The 18,616-nt window shown below is 37.6% G+C and overlaps 1 protein-coding gene across 22 annotated transcripts in view; it reads left to right on the top strand.

Moving 5' to 3' along the window:
* The window catches only part of ZBTB20 (zinc finger and BTB domain containing 20), an 891,891-nt gene that overhangs the window by 597,900 nt on the left and 275,375 nt on the right, over positions 1 to 18,616 (top strand). For 4 of the 22 annotated variants that reach the window (XM_055429856.2, XM_055429936.2, XM_055429685.2 and 1 more), the window contains one exon: positions 13,718 to 13,817. The exons of the other annotated variants lie outside the window; for them this stretch is intronic. The gene's annotated coding sequence lies outside the window, so the exon portion shown is untranslated. The remainder of the gene's footprint in view (positions 1 to 13,717; positions 13,818 to 18,616) is intronic. 22 annotated transcript variants of the gene reach the window in all.

The following is an 18,616-nucleotide window of genomic DNA, read 5'->3' as shown; positions in this document are numbered from 1 at the left end:
CTCTTCTGCCTTGGCTACCCCTGACAAAAAAGAAATAGCTGCCTGACTATATGGCTAATAATCAACTGAACAGTTGGTAGAGATGTTTAAAAAGTCTATCTTTTATATATATATATATTTATATATGCTCTTTTTTAACTTCTTTCCCGAAAGAGGACATTACAGAGTATTAAGTAGAGCCCCCTCTACTATACAGTAGGTTCTTATTAGTTATCTATTTTATATATGGTAGTGTGTATGTGTCAATGCCAATCTTCTAATTTATCCTCCCTCTTTACCCCCCAGTGATGATAAGTTTATTTTCTACATCTGTAACTCTTATTTCTGTTTTATAGATAAGTTCCTTTGTATACTCCACATAAAAGCAGTATCATATGACATTTGTCTTTCTGTGTCTAACTTACTTCACTCAATATGACAATCTCTACATCCATCCATGTTGCTGCAAATAGCATTATTTTGCTCTTTTTCTGGCTGTGTAATATTCCATTGTAGATGGGTATCATATCTTTCTCTGTTGATGGTCATTTACTTTGTTATACACCTGAAATTAACACAACATTGCAAATAAAGTATACCCCAATAAAAATTGAAAAAAATAAAATCACATTATTAACCTAACAATCAAAATATAAAAATAAAACTTTTTTTAAATTAAAAAAGTTTATCTTAACATAAATTCAAATCTGTTATTATTATGTAGATGAGCTTTGTTGATGCTTCCATGATACCTTAGTGCTGCTGCTGCTGTGGCTGCTAAGTTGCTTCAGTCATGTCCGACTCTGTGCGACCCCATAGACGGCAGCCCACCAGGCTCCCCCATCCCTGGGATTCTCCAGGCAAGAACACTGGAGCGGGCTGCTATTCAGTTCATTTCAGTCGCTCAGTCATGTCCGACTCTTTGCGACCCCATGAATCACAGCACGCCAGGCCTCCCTGTCCATCACCAACTCCCAGAGTTCACTCAAACTCATGTCCATCGAGTCGGTGATGCCCACTAAAATAGAGAACCACAACCCCCACCCCAAAAGGCAGCAGAAGCAAATGGCCCATCTAGTTCCAGTCACAAGGTTACCTTTATTCAGACGTCTGCCCTCCTCTATTTTTGGCCAATAAACTGTCATTAGTTTATTAGTGACTGAATGATTTTATAATGACTACTGCTTCTGCCTTCCTAAAAATCTGCTTGCCAACTTTTAATTCAAAGTAAGAGGTGTTATTACTACCAAAGGATTGCTTTTCAGTACTCACTTTGAGATCTACTTTTCAAAAGGGTAGTGGGAGGAAAATAATACCAAATTTCTGAGAATTTCTGAGCATATTTATGAGAATGGGAATCATTGTCTTTGAAAGCTACTGCTTTTGAAATAATCATGTTCCTCCATAATGAAAGTGTTCTCTTACCCAATAATTACAAAGCAGTTTCTACTCATGTAATAGTGGCTCAGAAGTGACCTGCTTAACTAGCAGTAATGGACCCAGAGACCATCCATGTACCGCAAAGTAATGAATGTTGAGTTATTTCTGTGCATCTCTTGGAACTGAATGTTGGTAGTGGAATACCTTGGGTATAAGAATAAATTATGCTGTTTAGAAAATATATAATGTAGATTTTTATAGAATAAAATTCTGTAAAAGCAATATATGGGTCAAAATAGACAATAGATTAGATGAAATAATAGATTAGACTAAGTATACTATTTTGGAGAAAGTTTCTCTATAAATTTAATAAATGAGCTGCTTAATAACAACATTGTTTTATTTACATTCAATGAAATTCAAAATTAAAGTCATGATAGAAATTCAGACTCTTACATAAATGGTGCTCTGTGACCTGGAAAACAAATTTATGGTTACCAAAGGAGAAAGGGTGTGGGGGAGGAATAAATAAGGAGTTTGAGATTAACAGATACAAATTATTATATATAAAATCAATAAACAATGTTCTACTGTATAGAACAGTGAACTATATTTAATATCCTATTATATGCCACAATGGAAAAGAATATATATGTATATATGCACATAACTGAATCACTTTGCTATACACCAGAAACTTAACACAACACTGTAAATCGACCATGCTGCTGCTGCTAGGTCACTTCAGTCGTGTCCGACTCTGTGTGACCCCATAGACGACAACCCGCCAGGCTCCCCCGTCCCTGGGATTCTCCAGGCAAGAACACTGGAGCGGGTTGCCATTTCCTTCTCCAATGCATGAAAATGAAAAAGTGAAAAAGTGAAGTCACTCAGTCGTGTCTGACTCTTAGTGACCCCATGGACTGCAGCCTACCAGGCTCCTCGGTCCATGGGATTTTCCAGGCAAGAGGACCAGATGCCATTGCCTTCTCTGACTGTAGTTCGATTTAAAAAGAATGGTGCTCTGTGGCTGATCACCCAAGAAACATAGTTATGCTCTAGCTCACCTTTCTGGTTTGTGAGTGATGATACCTTTATATTTACCTTCACTGTCTCTTCTTGCCAAAATGAAACTCACTATTTGGGAAACTACCATTTACAACCATTTAATAGTATCACAGAGAAGGAAATGGCAACCCACTCCAGTATTCTTCCCTAGAGAATCCTGTGGACAGAGGACCCTGGTGGGCTGCTGTCCATAGGGTCACATAGAGTCAGACACGACTGAAATGCCTTAGCATGCATGCATACATGCATTGGAGAAGGAAATGGCAACCAACTCCAGTATTCTTGCCTGCAGAATCCCAGGAACAAAGGAGCCTGGTGGGCTACTGTCTATGGGGTCACACAGAGTCAGACACGACTGAAGTGACTTAGCAGCAGCAGCAGCAGCAATACTCTATCTGCAAGTTATAAACATGGAAGTCTAACCTGTGTGCAATAAACTATCCCAGGAAGGTTTTGGTAAAACTTATTTGGCAATCCTTTAACAATACCAGGACTCTAGGTATTAACCATCTTAAGGCCATGCTGTATAATACCTTGTCTTCTTTCTGAGTCCAGTGAGAGCTTTGGTGAACTACAGCAAAGCTAGAGTTATGATCTAACTCCATGTAAATGGCAGAACTTTTGATTTTGTCTCAAATGACAAGCAAACAAAAACCATTTCTAAACTGCTTATTTGATGCTAAGAACTTCAGAATACTCGGTAGTTAATATGGAAAAATGTAGAAATGGTATGCCATCTTGGATTCTGCTTTTTTACTACCTTGATTAATAGACACATGTTTTCCAATATTAACAAATCCAGTGTATTCTAAATCATTGGTAGCAGCGTTTCAAAAATCTCAAAAAAAAAAGAATTTTAGTGTAAAATTATATTTTAAGGAGGAATAGTCAGGGAAGAGTGATGCAAAATCCCATGAGCAATGGGACACCAGGAATTCTAAATAGTTAGTTGTAAATCACTGTTTTAGATGTCAGACAGGCAACGCGTGCTTTGAAAGTACAGTGCTTTTATGCACAGTTTCCAAATAACAACATTTTAAGATGTAGGTATAACCATCCACTTCAGAAAAAAGATAGTCATTTGAAATTAACATTTCCTAAAACAGAAAATCAACAGAATGTTGTTAAATAAAAGGTAATGTTAATATTCTTCAGGAAGAAACATAAACATCACAAGTGGCAACTCATCCCACTCTTATCATTCATATCTGAGTTCATATAGACATGTTGGCTTGCACATCTTAACTACTAAACTAACACCACAAGCTTGAATATGAATATCCACATTTTTTCTTTTCTTTAAGGTTGTCTTCTTTATAAATTTGTTTCATACAAAGCAAGGCTTATAACTTTGTTTTTAAATCTTCTTGCAAGTCATATTTTCCATTATCTATGATGGTTTGGTAAATGTCACTGACGGACTGAAAATAAAGAATGGCTAGTTTCAAGGGAAAAACAGCATCTAGAAGTAGAGCATAGAAAGTTCATCAAGAGTATAAAATGTAAAACTGAGATTTAACCATAGTTGTAATCATTGATTATGTAAGAAACATGAAGAATATAGATATTTCTACTATTCCCTCTATGCATAGGTCATACACTTAATCATGTTTGTTTGAAATTCAACTGAAATTAGACATGAACACCTTGGAGAGAAAAAGTTATTAAACCCCTCCCAGTAAAATTTAAAATTAAAGACATGAAAGGAACCTAAATGTCCATTAATGGATGAATGGATAAAGAGGATGTGGTACATATATACAATGGAATATTACTCAGCCATAAAAAAGAGTGAAATAATGCCACTTGCAGCCACATAGATGGACGTAGAGACTATCATACTAAGTAGAGAAAGTTACACAGAGAAAGACATATATCATATGACATTACTTGTATGGGAAATTTTTTTAAAAATGGTACAAATCAACTTATTTAAGAAAAGCAGAGTCACAGATGTCGAAAACAAGCTTATGGTTATCAATGGAGATAAGGGGAGGGATAAACTGGGAGACTGGGACTGACATGTATGCAGTATGTGTACGTACACTCAGTCATGTCTGACTCTTTGTGACCCCATGGACTGCAGCCCGCCTGGCTCCTCTGTTCATGGAATTTTCCAGGTGAGAGTATTGGAGTGGGTTGCCATTTTCTACTCCAGACATATACACACTACTATATATAAAATAGATAACTGAAAAGGACCTACTGTATAGCACACGGAAGCTCTACTCATTAATGACCTACATGGGGAAAGAATCTAAAAAAGGGTGGATATATGTTTAACAGATTCACTTTGCTGTATACCTGAAACTAACACAACACTGTAAACCAGCTATACTAAAATAAAATTAATTTCGAAAAAAAATATTTAAGGGGAAGTCAAAATATTGAGATTGTTTCATCTTTTTTAAAAAAAAAGGTTGAGATAGTGAGCTGAGACTAGTTTTTTTTTAAGCAAGTTATGGGAAGTAAGAAATAAGACTTTCTTTTCTTCACTGAGGCCGCATAGTGATGAAATAGGCTTACACTGCAACAGAACATGTTTAGGTTTGAAAATGAGGCAGACTCTTGATAGTGAGTCTTCGAAACACTGAAAGAGAAGTTCTGGGTTTGTCTTCTTTAAAGTTCTTAAACCTAAACAGGATAAACTCACATCTTTATGGAATATTCTAAATGTGTCAAGAAAGGAAGGAGCGCCTTTTCTATGTGATTCTCATGACTCAGGACTTTCTTTTTCTCTCTTTTTAAAATCACTAGTACTCAGAAACAAACACTGCTAAAAAGCCACCAGGACTACTAAATGTCCTTGGCCAAAGGACAGAAAAAGGACACTTCTGAAAGCGACAGAAGTGCCACCAATGTTTTAGTGGAGAATTGTCAGGAATCTCCCTGTGCTACCCTTTGTTCCATATGATCACATATATAACTGTCACACTAGGTTACCATTATTGCCTATAATAATTGATTTACTATAAACTTGGAATTATGGGTACAGCTGCTGAAAAAACTACTTGTGAACAGAGATTAGAACTTATTGTTCAGTGTTCTGTAAAGAGGTACAGTAGACTTTTAGTGGAAAAGTTAGCACGTTTCACTCTCTGCTTTTTGCTCTCAGTATTCAAAGTCAGACTCATTTCTATTAAATCATTCCCTTCCTGTGACACTAAGTTATTTCTGATTCATCTCCAGAAATATGAAACCAATGTGTGTTGGTGGTATCTGCTTAAGAAATAAGGGGAGAAGTCCACAGTGTACAAGGAGGAAAAAATATATATCCCCAATTTAAAAGAAGAAAAAGCATATAGCCTACCTCTTCCTACCTGCTAGGTTCTCTTCTGGAAACTAGAGATGCATGGATAAATGTGCCCGATGCTGAAGAGTGATCACAGACAGGAATGCGAAGCAGACATAGAAATAGAGACCGAGGGTGTGAGAAGGTGGGAGCTGGAGTAAAGGAAGGTGAAAAGTACTGTATAGATATGCCCAGGACACTTCTGTTCTTTGCCTATGGTCTTGGTATAATTATTGATAGCGTCCTGTTACCCTCAAAAAGTGGCCTTGTTTGGACAATAAGCTCTATGGTCACCCTATGAATAGCTGTAGCTGTCAAGTCGGCCTGAGGTGGTCTAGAAAAATCTTCCCCAGGATAGGACAGAAAATCAAAGAGATTAAGAATGCTTTGCCATTTGTGTTATCTACATCCAAAGTGAAGTGAAGTGAAGTGAAAGTCACTCAGTCGTGTCCGACCCTTTGTGACCCCATGGATTATATAGTCCATGGAATTCTCCAGGCCAGAATACTGGAGTGGGTAGCCTTTCCCTTCTCCAGGGGATCTTCCCAACTCAGGTCTCCTGCAATGCAGGGGGATTCTTTACCAGCTGAGCCACCAGGGAAACCCCAGGCTCTACTACAAAGCCACAGTCATCAAGACAGTATGGTACTGGCATAAAGACAGAAATATAGATCAATGGAACAAAATAGAAAGCCCAGAAATAAATCCACACACCTATGGACACCTTATCTTTGATAAAGGAGGCAAGAATATTCAACTGAAGCCAGCTCTTAACAGGAATGTTGTCCAGGCTTTATTAAAAAATAAATTATATAAACTTACAAGTAGAGACTGGGCAGCATGGCCCGACAGGTCTCTGTGGCTACACGCGGGAATGCGCACAGGCACACTGTGTTTAGCAGCGTCATTTAGCTACGACTCTTCTGGGCTGAAAGACTGGAAACCACGGAGCTTCCCAACTGGGATATTGTAGGGGGACTGCTTAGGTGCATCTGTAGCATTAGTATTGGGTTTCGGGGACTGTGAAGAGCCGAGGGGGAGGTGAGGTGTTTTTGAAGCTCGTGGACTCTGTGTTGAAAAAGATTTTTGGTTTTGGGAGTAAGAAGGGCGAGTCGCCCTTAGGATCCTCCATCAGCCCGGGGAGAGATGGCGGTCATAGAATCAACTTCCAACCCGGGTATTGCATCCGAGACAAGGACCTCAGAAAGATCCAGAAAACTGCCTTTGTAGGAAACGTAGCCAAAGTGCAGCAGATTCTGTTGCTGGGGAAGAACAGCCTGCACGACAGGGACAAGGTGAACAGGACTGCCCTCCACCTGGCCTGTGCCAATGGCCATTCAGCAGTGGTATCTCCTCCTGGAAAGAAAATGCCTGCTTAACTTCTGTGACAATGAAAACAGGACAGTGCTGATGAAGGCCACAGAATGCCAAGAAGAGGAGTGTGCGACTCTTCTGCGGGAGCATGGTGCCGACCCAAATGTCATGGATGTCAGTGAGATCCAAAAGGAAATGATAAAACTGGGTAGACTGACTGCCTTTCATTTCTCCCAGGGTTGACAGAGGGGTAGAAAAGGTATTTAAGTTCTGTGTGATGAGGGAAGAGGGACAAGGCGAAAAGACGATTTGAACCCCTTGTTTGTATATGAAATGCTCAAGAGTTGTCATTAAATGAACCATTAAATTACAAATTCCCAGAAGCTCCCAGGATTGGAGGACATAGTAAAAAAAAAAGAACTAGAAGCCATGATGGGGAATTTTAGAAAGACATGTTAAGATTTAATAAAAGGAAGAACATTTTGTACAAACAGAAGTCCTAGAGCAGGATTGGGTTGCCTGTGAGGTTACGTGCACCATGTCCCTGGTGGCGTACAACAGAGACTGAATGGCCCCAGCAAGCAAACTCAGGCACCAGGTCAAGACTCAGACCACAGGACTTTAGGGTCCTTTACACATTGCTCTGAGATTTTATGATTCTACATGATGCGTGGTGTCTTTCTGAGTATCTTTTAAGTAACAGTCTTGTGCTTGGGGAAGTATAAATACTAGGAAACTAAAAGTTTGTGTGAGCTAAAACTTCTTATAATCCATTCTGAACACACTAAAAACGGACCAAGGAAAGCCACTGCAGATCTCACTGAGCTTGTTCTTTGCCACTCGTGCAAGGTAAGCAGCTGTTAGACGTGTAATACTCAGAAAACGTGCCTCACTCAGGCCTCCACCTCTCGGACTCATTTTGAGATAGAACAGCTGCAGTCTTGCTAACCAGTTTGATTTGCATAGCTCTGAGTTACATAGGGAAAACCTGTGGCAAAGCTATCATTAAAGAGAAACAAAGCAGAAGACTGAACAAAGGCTATATTCTGTGCAAAGTTGGAAGTTTAGACTGTTTCAGTAATCCTTGTCATGGTAAGAAAGATGTCCGCCCCTCCCCCACACCTAAAAACAATAGCAGACGAGTGACAAAGGAAGCCTCCCTGGAGGTAACTTAGGAGCAAAGAGTAGGGCGAACTAGAGGCTATGCATATGAAGAGAGAGAAAGAAGTTGGCATGGACACAGGGAGATGCAGCCAAACAGCACCGCACTCATGGCACAAAGATATGTGATTAGGTTAGAATCCCTTCCATCTCTTCCCCAGTGCATTTCAGTCGGACTAGTTCAGGTCAAGGCGAAAGGAATGACATCTTGATGAAGCTCCGCTTTCCCAGAGGCCTAACAAGGATTGCAACACAGTTAAAGTCAGAATAATCTCACCCGGCCTTTTATATCAAATTCTTGAATGTCTACATTTTAAGAATGAGAATGTTTTCCAGTAAACTAGGGAGAAATGTCTTCTGCAGGCAGTGGAAGTGACTTTAGTTCTTTAGTGATTAAGAGTATCAGGGCTTGGATGAAGGGAAAATCGCTCCACACCTTTGCTACTTACAGATTTATGGTGAAGTATTTGAATTTCTCTACAGTTTTAGTTTCCACAAGTGAAAAGAAATTGATAGTACACACACCATAGAGCCATTGTAAAGATGATATTAGACATATAAATTGTGTATTGCTTGTAGTATCTGGGAAATGATTATTAACAATAAAGTTTTATTCAACAAGGACAATTATCCATTTCTGTAACATTCTTTAGTCATCCATACCAAACCGTGCCTCATGTTTCATCATTACTTTCTGGCTGGTTCTTAACACTGTAACTCTGTTCCAGCTTTGACTTGCTTCCATAGATATTGTAAGTGTCTGCCTCTTGCTTCAGAATTTCATGGTTCCATGCTCTTCAAGAGGTATACCTAGAATCATTTAGAAATTCAGTGACAATAATGGACAAAATTTGAAATCATAAGGAGAATACATGGCTTTTAGGAAATACTGTTCTTCATGTTTTATGACATTGACCATGAGACCATTCATGTGGGCTGTAGCCTACCAGGCTCCTCTGTCCATGGGATTTTCCAGGCAGTAGTACTGCAGTGAATTGCCATTTCCTTCTCCAGGGGATCTTCCCAACCCAGGGATCAAACCCTGGTCTCCCGCACTGTAGACAGACGCTTTACCGTCTGAGCCATGGGAGGGGCCCTAAACAAGGAATGGGTATTATTATTTTGTACACTCCTCCTAGGAGGTTAAAATGACTCACTAAAAGTCACTCAGCAATCTCAGACGAAGAACCTGAGGAGACAGTCTTGAATTCTTGACCCAAAATCTGCCCTTTGCTATGCAAAAGTCATCCTTGGTAGGATGATCCTAAGTGTTAATTTTAGATTATGATATTACCTTTTGCCAAACACTTAGAACATTTCCTGGGTTTGGATTGGGCCTCCGGTTACCCTCAGAACACGGGGAGAAGGCCATGTGAGTTCTCTTCTCAAAAGTTACAGCAGTCCTTGTCACCAAGACTGTCATATGTTCGATCACATGTCAGTGTCTGTGACACAGTCAGGCCTCGGCTTCTCAGGATCTACTCATTACAAGTGAGTTTATGGGCCTTGAAGCATATGGCCTTGATATATGATCCCAGAGCAAAAGAGCAAGGTATTTCAAGCTGGCCACAATTTTATTGACTCTTACAGGCTTGCTTTGTAGTCATTCCAATAAACTAGATGAGAAATTTCTGATGCTCCAAGCTATCCAGTCCCCAGGACTCCATTTCATGATTCAGAGTCCAACTAAACAACTCAAGAGTGCTTTTGTGTGACACTGTGACCACAGGGATAAATAATTGCTTAGTAATTCTCTTTGAGGCAGAAAATTCTAAACATGGAGAAACCATTTCCCCTTAATGGGAGCCAGAAATCCTGTAAGTGCTTGAAATGGCATTCACAAGTCTGAATGGTAAACAGATAAAAACAGGAGCGCACCAGTTGCACAAATGACTTGCTTGTCACAAACTTGTCATTGCAGTAATCTAACATTTCTTTCACAGAGCCCGATGGAAAGTATGGAACAAACAGGCCCTGCTGACGTTTTGGCTCTGCTAAGCCTTCCTCCAAGCTAAAGCATCTGCAGCATCTTCCTGTTCTAGACCCTTTATCTGCTGAAGTTAGCTGATACTGTACATGTCAAAGAAATGTTTGACTATTGCATTAACAAGTTGATGACAAGCAAGTTATTCCTGCAACTGAAATGCTTCTGCTTTTAGCAGGCTGCCATTTTGACCTTCATCTTATTATACAGAAGAATCAGAACACAGCAGAGCCCTGGGAACATTCAGTATCCTAGTATCATTGCCCTAGACTTGAGACCACTGTCTAGGGCTTAGGTGTAGTGGTATAGTGAACATATCTGGCAGTTCCATCAAGTTTATATATGGGATTTTCTGGTAAAACATAAATGGTATAAACACACTGGACTGTCCCAAGATTTCCTATTACTGAAATAAAGTGAGCCACACAGAAATTCGTTTCCTCCTGCACCCCCTCCACCCCAAACACACACATGCTCATACACGGGTCTGTATATAAAATGTTAATACAAAAGTCCCTTCTTATCCTCAGTTCCACCTTCCCCAGTTTCGGTTTCAGTTAGCCACAGCCATCTGCAGTCTGAAAGCATTAAATGGAAAATTTCAGAAATAAACAGTTCATTAGTTTCAAATTGTGCAGTGTTCTGAGTAGCATGATGAAATCTCCTGCCATTCCACCTGGGATGTGAATCATCCCTTTGTCCAGAGCACCCCACCAGTTACTCACTTAGTAGGCAGCTCGGTTATGAGATTGACCGAGACAGTACTGCAGTTCTTGTGTTGAAGTCACCCTATTTTAGTTAATAACGGCCCCAATGCATAAGAGCGGTAATGCTGGCAAATCAATTATGCCAAAGAAAAGCTGTAAAGTGTTTCTTTCTGTTGAAAAGGTGAAAGTTCTCAACTTACTAAGGAAAAAAAGTCGTATGCTGAGGTTACTAAGATCGATGGTAGGAATGAATCTTCTCTCAGTGAAATTGTGAAAAAGGAAAAAGCAATTCATGCTAGTTTTGCTGTCGCACCTCAGACTGTAATTGCTGTGGCCACAGTGCATGATGATGCTTAGTGAAGACGGAAAAGTCATTTGATTTGTACAGAAAGATATTTCGAGACAGAGAGATCACATTCACGTAACTTTTATTACAGTATATTATTATATTATTTCTATTTTATTATTGGGTGGTGTCGATCTCTTACGGTGCCTGATTTATAAATTAAACTTTATCATAGGTATGTATGTACAGCAAAAGATATAGTGGATATGAGGTTTGGCACGATCCTGGTTTCAGGCATCCACTGGGGTTCTTGGAACCTAGCCCCCTTGGATAAGAAGGGGGTACTGTAGCTGAAAGAGTTAATGAAAATTATAACCAGTTATACTCAGTTTTTGCCAGTTCTTGGATTTCCTCCTATCAGTAAGCTCCCCTCACCTGCTTCTCAAGTAGCATAACATCTGAACCAGTCTAAGCCTAATCAGAGCCACGCCCTTATCCCCTAGAGAAAGAGCTGTGTCCTTCAGCCTCCTCACAGAAACCTGGGGCAGCCCTTTCTAAAACACCACCAGTTCATCTCCAACTTCAGCAGCCAGTAGGGAGTGCTCACACACTGTGCAACTTCAGACTCTTGCCTTTCTGTTTGAGAGGCCCTCCCCTGGCAGGGGGACCCACCCTAGGTGTTCTCTGAGCATGTGTCTGGTGGGTCCCAGGCTTCTCAGCGTGCAGCCAGAGCTGGAGCCTGAAACAGGAGCCTTGCCTGTTGCCCCCAAGCATTCTGCCTCTGCTGGTGCCTTAGGTGGATCAGCACTTGGAGCAATGGAGCTTTCGCCCCAAAGACTTTGGCCTTTTCATAGAGCGGAGCTTCAGTTGTTCATTGAGTCGTCCTGCATTCTTTTCATACCTCTCTGTAAAGGTTAAGGGCAGTTGCTTGTGTCTTATCTGGTTTAAATGTTGACAGAAAACACTGCATTTTCAGATTTTTTTTCTGGTTGATGCCCCAGGTGCTTTCATTTTTTGATGTCTTGTGTAAAAATGATGATCATTATTCAGCCATGAGAACTCAAATTTCTTGCCAAAGTAGTGATGGGGCTTAATTTTCTTTTAGATTTGGCAAACTGATCACAATCCTGTCTCCCAGATGAAATGTTTAATACCCATCCTAGGTATCTCAGGCTGTAATCTATATCTCAGCCTTGTTACCTCAGAAGACAGGTGGGAAAGGTACCTGAAGAGGGTCCTGTGTTTTACACAGTTAAGAATATTGCCCCAGAAAAAGGAAGTGAAGGTAGTTTGAAATGGCAATTATATCTTCTGTCACAGAAAACATGTAAACAAACCACTGAATTTTAAAAGAAATTTTAGTGACTTTTTTCTTCCTTCTTAAAGTTCCTAATATGATTTCTGTAATGATTTTCTGTTTTCTTTCTTCATAGAACTTAAATGGCAAAGAAATGATATGCTATTTTTGATTCAGGAAAAAATAAAAATCTTTTTATATGGGAACTCTCTTTTTAAATATACGTTAGGGAATAGATAATGGTAACAAAGAAAAATGTTCTCTCTTCCTGTTCAGAGAGATAGATGATTAGTATATGTGCTTTTAATATATATTTACTTACTTATTTGATTGTTTGTTTATTTTAAGAAAGCAAGAAAAGAAGGAAGAAAACAAAAACTTTTGTGCTGGAGTGATTTCCTTGGATTCATAGAATGGTGGGACTGGAAGCGGGCTTGACGATAGGGCTATGCCTTTGTGTCACATGTCCACTTCACAGATGTGGACACTGAGACCAGGCCTGTTTTATAACAGGAACAAGGTAAACACAACAGGACTGTGGCAGAGCTAGACCTAAATCATGGTCTAACTTTCAATCCAGCCAATATTCTCTCAGAAATTACATAATTTTTTAAAAACTTTTTCTTTTAAACAAAGAATAATTTACATTGGCGTGCTTAAATCTAACAGGATGTTTGCTTTTGGAAAAACTGTCTGTAAATTAGCTAAGCTAATTCAGGAATGTACAGTTGAACAGTTTTGAGACATTTCTTACCAAGCTATATTTTATCTGAGTTGTATAAGGAACCATTATAATTTCAATTATTTCTTTTCTCTTATAAGATTTCATAGAAACACTTTTCCTTTCCCATTTTGGCACCTGAAAACATGAATTTTTAAATGAATCTGTTTCTTTTATAAGTATTCATTTAAGTAGGTCATATTCTAGAATTCTTTGAGGTTAAAAAAAATCTTATCAGATTAAAAGAAATCTGTTTTTTATTCCCATTTTTAGCCACATACGAGTTGGTCCTTGTAATCATTGGTTTCAACAAAACATTAAGTTAAAACATCAATGTTTTTGTTTGTTTGGGTTCTTTCCGTTTAACACAATGGGAAAAAATAAATGCATTTACCTTTTTGCAGCTATAATAATTATATACTCCATTTTTCATTTATGCAAAACTTATTTTTGAGGGTTTCCTTTTTGTTTCATTTCTCTATTTTTGCATTTTCCAAACATCTGTACTGTGGCTGGTGGCGAGAGTAGCAGTGGCTGGCACTTTTCCTCCGCGCTTTGAGACAAAGAGAATTGGCTGGAATAAAACCTTGCTTTCCATATGGTTAACTTGAAATACAGCATTGAAAAGGTATTGTCTCTTTTTCTTTTCTGAAACCAGAGGTGAAGCCCAGAAACAAATAGCAATATTAATGCCAAACCACCTGTTGATTCACATCAAAAAAATCCTTGGCAATCCCCTACTTTTGAAACACCTAAATGAATGACTGATCTTTATACATTGGTAGCATTGTATTAATACATGATGCTGGTCATTCACTTAAGAAAGCCTAGATTCTACACATAGTCAAAAAGTGAATTGAAAGTTTTGCTTTGATTCAACTAAATGATCACTTTGTAAGTACACTTGGCTGTGAAGTGTGTATTGATTGCTGGAACAGTTGGACCTAGTGTCAGGGACAGTGAAGAGGAAAAGATGACACTAGTGTTTTCTTTTACCTTGATCAGTTCTAGTTAGGAAAAGCAGTAGTCTGTCCTGTCATTTTTTAATGTAAAATGTTTCAAACATATAAAAGTATGAATTATAATGTGAACATACAAGAATCCAGCACCCAAGTTAAACAAACCTCAGTGTGGACAATTTATTTCCAAACCTGTTTTTATTGTGTATTATTCTAAGTTATGTATAGTGAGTACACAAATTAATTGTGTAGCTTGATGAGATTTTATGTGAGTCTACATCCATGCAAAAAAATTCAATCCAACATACAAAACATTCACAGTACCTCGGAGAATCCTTCATGCCCCCTTACAGGCTATATCCTCCAAAACTTTAACAAAAGATTAAAAACAGCACAACTCTTCTGATTTCTATCATCATGAATTAGTTTTCCATAAGTCATATATTATAAGTTATATAAAATGAACTTTACTATATGTGTCACTAAAATCTGAGTCTCTAATTGTTAGACATTATTTCTGGTATTTCCCAATTGCCACTAAAATTGTACTTAACATTTTTGTGCATTTTTGGAAGCTAAGGAGGAAATGCTAAACTGTAAGAAAAAAATGCAATTTTAAATTTTATTAAATAATTTCTTATTTTTAAAAGTTTAATAACTTTACTAAGAATTGTGCAATTTTTCTTTTTGAAGTGGTAGTATCAATTTATATTCTCATTAGCAGTCTATGAGACATTCTCCATGTGCTTCACAACATTTGGAATGACCAAGGTTCTTACATTTTTGTCAGACTGAGGGGATTGAATAATATATCATTAAAAAATTTTTCACTTATAAACCACTGGGATTTCCTCATTTGTGTTCATGTGTATTGCCTGTTTATATCTTCACCTATGTTTTGATTGAGTTATTTGTTTGGCTATTGTTGTTTTGGACAGCTTTTGGTTTTGTAGTTGTTGTAATATTCTGGATTCTCATCTTTTGGGCAATACAGATTGCAAATATCCTTTCCCAAATTTTAGTTTTATCTTTTGACTGTATATAGTAGCATTTATTTTTAAACCTTCTGATTTTAATGCAGTTAAGTTTATTGATGTTTTCCTTTATGGTTTGTCCTCTTATGTCATTTTAAAAAACCCTTCAATATGACAAGATCCGTAAGAAACCTTCCTATATTTTCTTCTAACAGTTTTAAAGTTTTTTCTTTTACATTTAGAGCTCTAATCTTCTTGACATTTGTTTTTGTGTATGGTATCCTACATGCATCCTGTTTTATTTTTTTCCATGTGGGTAACCCAGTTATCCCAGTACCATTTAAGCATCATCCTTACCCACTAATTTGTAATGCCTCTTTCACCTACATCAAATCTGTTTTTAGTATCTTTATTTCATCCAGTGGACTGTTTCTCTATTCTTGTGCTAACACAAAAGTGCCTTAATTACCCTTGCTTTATAACATTCTTATTATTTGGTATGGTATATCTCTCTACATTGTTCTTCCTTAAAATTCTTTTTGCTCTTCTTGGCCTTCTGCTATTCAATGTAAATTTTAGGGTTGTTTAGTCAAGTTTAGCAAAAGCCCTGTTGAATTTTATTTGTATTTACATTAACTTTAGAGAGTACTCTAGAGGAGAATGGATATTCTTATGACACTGTGTCTTTTTAACATTGAAAGCTGTACTGATGAGCTCTTCCTTCCAGTTCTATAATAATGTTTTATAATTTTCACCGTAAAGGTCTTGCTTGATCTTATTTGTTAGAATTCCTCTCATATAACTTAATTTTCATGATATTATGTATAAAATCTGTTTTCCACTTTATTGCTTATTTGTTATTATTGGTGTATACTCAACAGCTTTGCTGAACTCTCTTACTAGTTCCACTGGCTAAACTGAAATTCTCTTAGGTTTTCTACATGGACATGTATATCATTAGCAAATAATTCCAATTTATCTCTTAATTTTCAATTCCAATTTATCAATTAATTTTCAATTCAATTTATTTTTCCTGTCATATTGCATTACTGAGATCTCTATATAGTGTGGAGTAAAAGCAATGACATTTGGAATGCTTTGTTTCATTCTTTAATGGAAATGTTCTGGAAATATGATATTTGCTTGGGGTTTCAATAAATTAAGATTATTATTGAAAATTTCCCATCAGCTGTTTAAAGTTTGCTAAGCATTTTTAATCAAGAATACTCAGGACTTCCCTGGTTGTTCAGTGGCTAAGACTCCATGCTCCCAGTGCAGGGAGCCTGGGTTTGATCCCTGGTCAGGGAACAAGATCCCACATGCCACAACTAAAGAGTTTGCTTGCCACAACTCAAGACCTGGTGCAGCCAAATAAATAAATAAATATTTTTAAAAAATAAGAATACTCATTGAGTTTTATCTAATGCATTTTCTGCATCAATAATATGATAAAATTTCCCACTAATAGGTTAGTATTTTATATGATATTAAAACATTTCTTGATAGTCAACATTTCTTACATTCCTGCAAAAAAATTTTTTTACTTGGTCCTGGTGTGTTTTTTAAATCCAGTCTTGAGTTTAATTTGCTGATACTTTGTATATATGTTTGCATGGGGAGATTAGTCTTTTCTTTTCTTAAAATTTTTATTATAGAGATTTGGTGTTACAGTGATACTAGCCTTGTAAAATAAGTTGAGCAACATTTCTCTCTTATTTTTTTCTATTTCTGAAACTGTTTTTATATTATACAGATTACCTATTCTGAAGATTTGGTTAAATTTACCTCTAAAATCATCTGAACCTAATATTTTGTATTAGCAGGTGGCAGGTAGTGTAAGGTAGATATTTTATTATCATCAGTTCCTTTATTTCCATAGCTATCAGTTTATTCAAGTGTTATTGTTCTTCTTAAGTCAACTTTAAGGAGATGTTTTTGGAAAATATACAGCTAACAGTTAATCTAACTTCAAATTTATTTGCACAAAGCTCTTCATAAATTCTTATGATATTTAATTTTATCTTTAGATATGTTCACTTCTTATTCCTAATATTATTTATATTAACCTCTTCTTTTACTGGCTGTTAGACATTTTTGTGTTTTATTTACTTTTTTCAAAAATTGGCTTTTAAGTTTGCTTATTGACTTGATTGTGTCTTTGCATTCTATATCATTACTTTATGCTTTTTTCTTTCTATTTTATTATTTAGATCATTTTTTCTAGATTCCTGAGTTCATTTTTTCTCATTCAATTTTAATACTTTTTATTGTTTTTAAAATGAATCTGTCTTGAAATTCTCAAAATTCTCATTCAGGTGTCTCATTAACTACATAACATGTCTTGATATATAGTTTTAATTTTAAATATTTTGTAATATCTCTTGATTTATTTTTAACCCTTAATTAGAACTGTATATTTCTAGGGACTTCCCTGATGGTCCAGTGCTTAAGATTCCATGCTTCCAGTGCAGGAGCACAGGTTTGATACCCAGTCAGGGAACTAAGATCCCACATACCATGCCATACAAACAAACAAACAAAAAAAGTACATGTTTCTACATGGCAAACATGTATTTGTTCTATTTTTATTACTGATTCTGAATTCAATTGCATTATAATGAGATGTGTTTTATATAGTTTTGATTGAAAAAAAAGTTTGAAAAATTCTTTTCTGACCTAGTACATGGATTTTATTGCTGAGCTTAAAGTTCACAGGTGGCTTATCTTTATCTTGAGTGCTCATACTGAAAATGTTTTATGTGTACTTGCCTACATATTTTTCTAGTAAAAAAATAAAATCCACTTTTTAGTATTTCTGACTTACTCCTTCATGCAGAAATAAAAGTGTCTAGCATGTTTTTTTTGGAGAAGGCAATGGCAAGCCACTCCAGTACTCTTGCCTAGAAAATCCCATGGATGGAGGAGCCTGGTAGGCTGCGGTCCGTGGGGTCGCTGGGGGTCGGACACGACTGAGCGACTTCACTTTCACACAATGGAGAGGGAAATGGCAACCCACTCCAGTGTTCTTGCCTGGAGAATCCCAGGGAAGGGGAAGCCTGGTGGGCTTCCGTCTATGGGGTCACACAGAGTCGGACACGACTGAAGTGACTTAGCAGTAGCAGCAGCAGCATGTTTTTGGAGAAGGCAATGGCAAGCCACTCTAGTACTCTTGCCTGGAAAATCCCATGGATGGAGGAGCCTGGTAGGCTGCAGTCCGTGGGGTCGCTAAAGGACACAACTGAGCGACTTCACTTTCACTTTTCACTTTCACACATTGGAAAAGGAAATGGCAACCCACTCCAGTGTTCTTGCCTGGAGAATCCCAGGGACGGGGGACCCTGGGGGCTTCTGTCTATGGGGTCACACAGGGTCGGACACAACTGAAGTGACGCAGCAGCAGCAGCAGCATGTTTTACCCACTTCTTAAATATCAATCTCATTGTTATAATTTTTGAATGGAGTTTTAGTTTTACTTACTTGTTTTAATCATATCA

This window comes from Moschus berezovskii, chromosome 1, assembly GCF_049115385.1.
Source record: "Moschus berezovskii isolate FMDL1 chromosome 1, NW_MosBer_1.0, whole genome shotgun sequence".
Taxonomy (NCBI): Eukaryota; Metazoa; Chordata; class Mammalia; order Artiodactyla; family Moschidae; genus Moschus; species Moschus berezovskii.
This window is presented reverse-complemented; position numbering and strand designations above follow the sequence as displayed.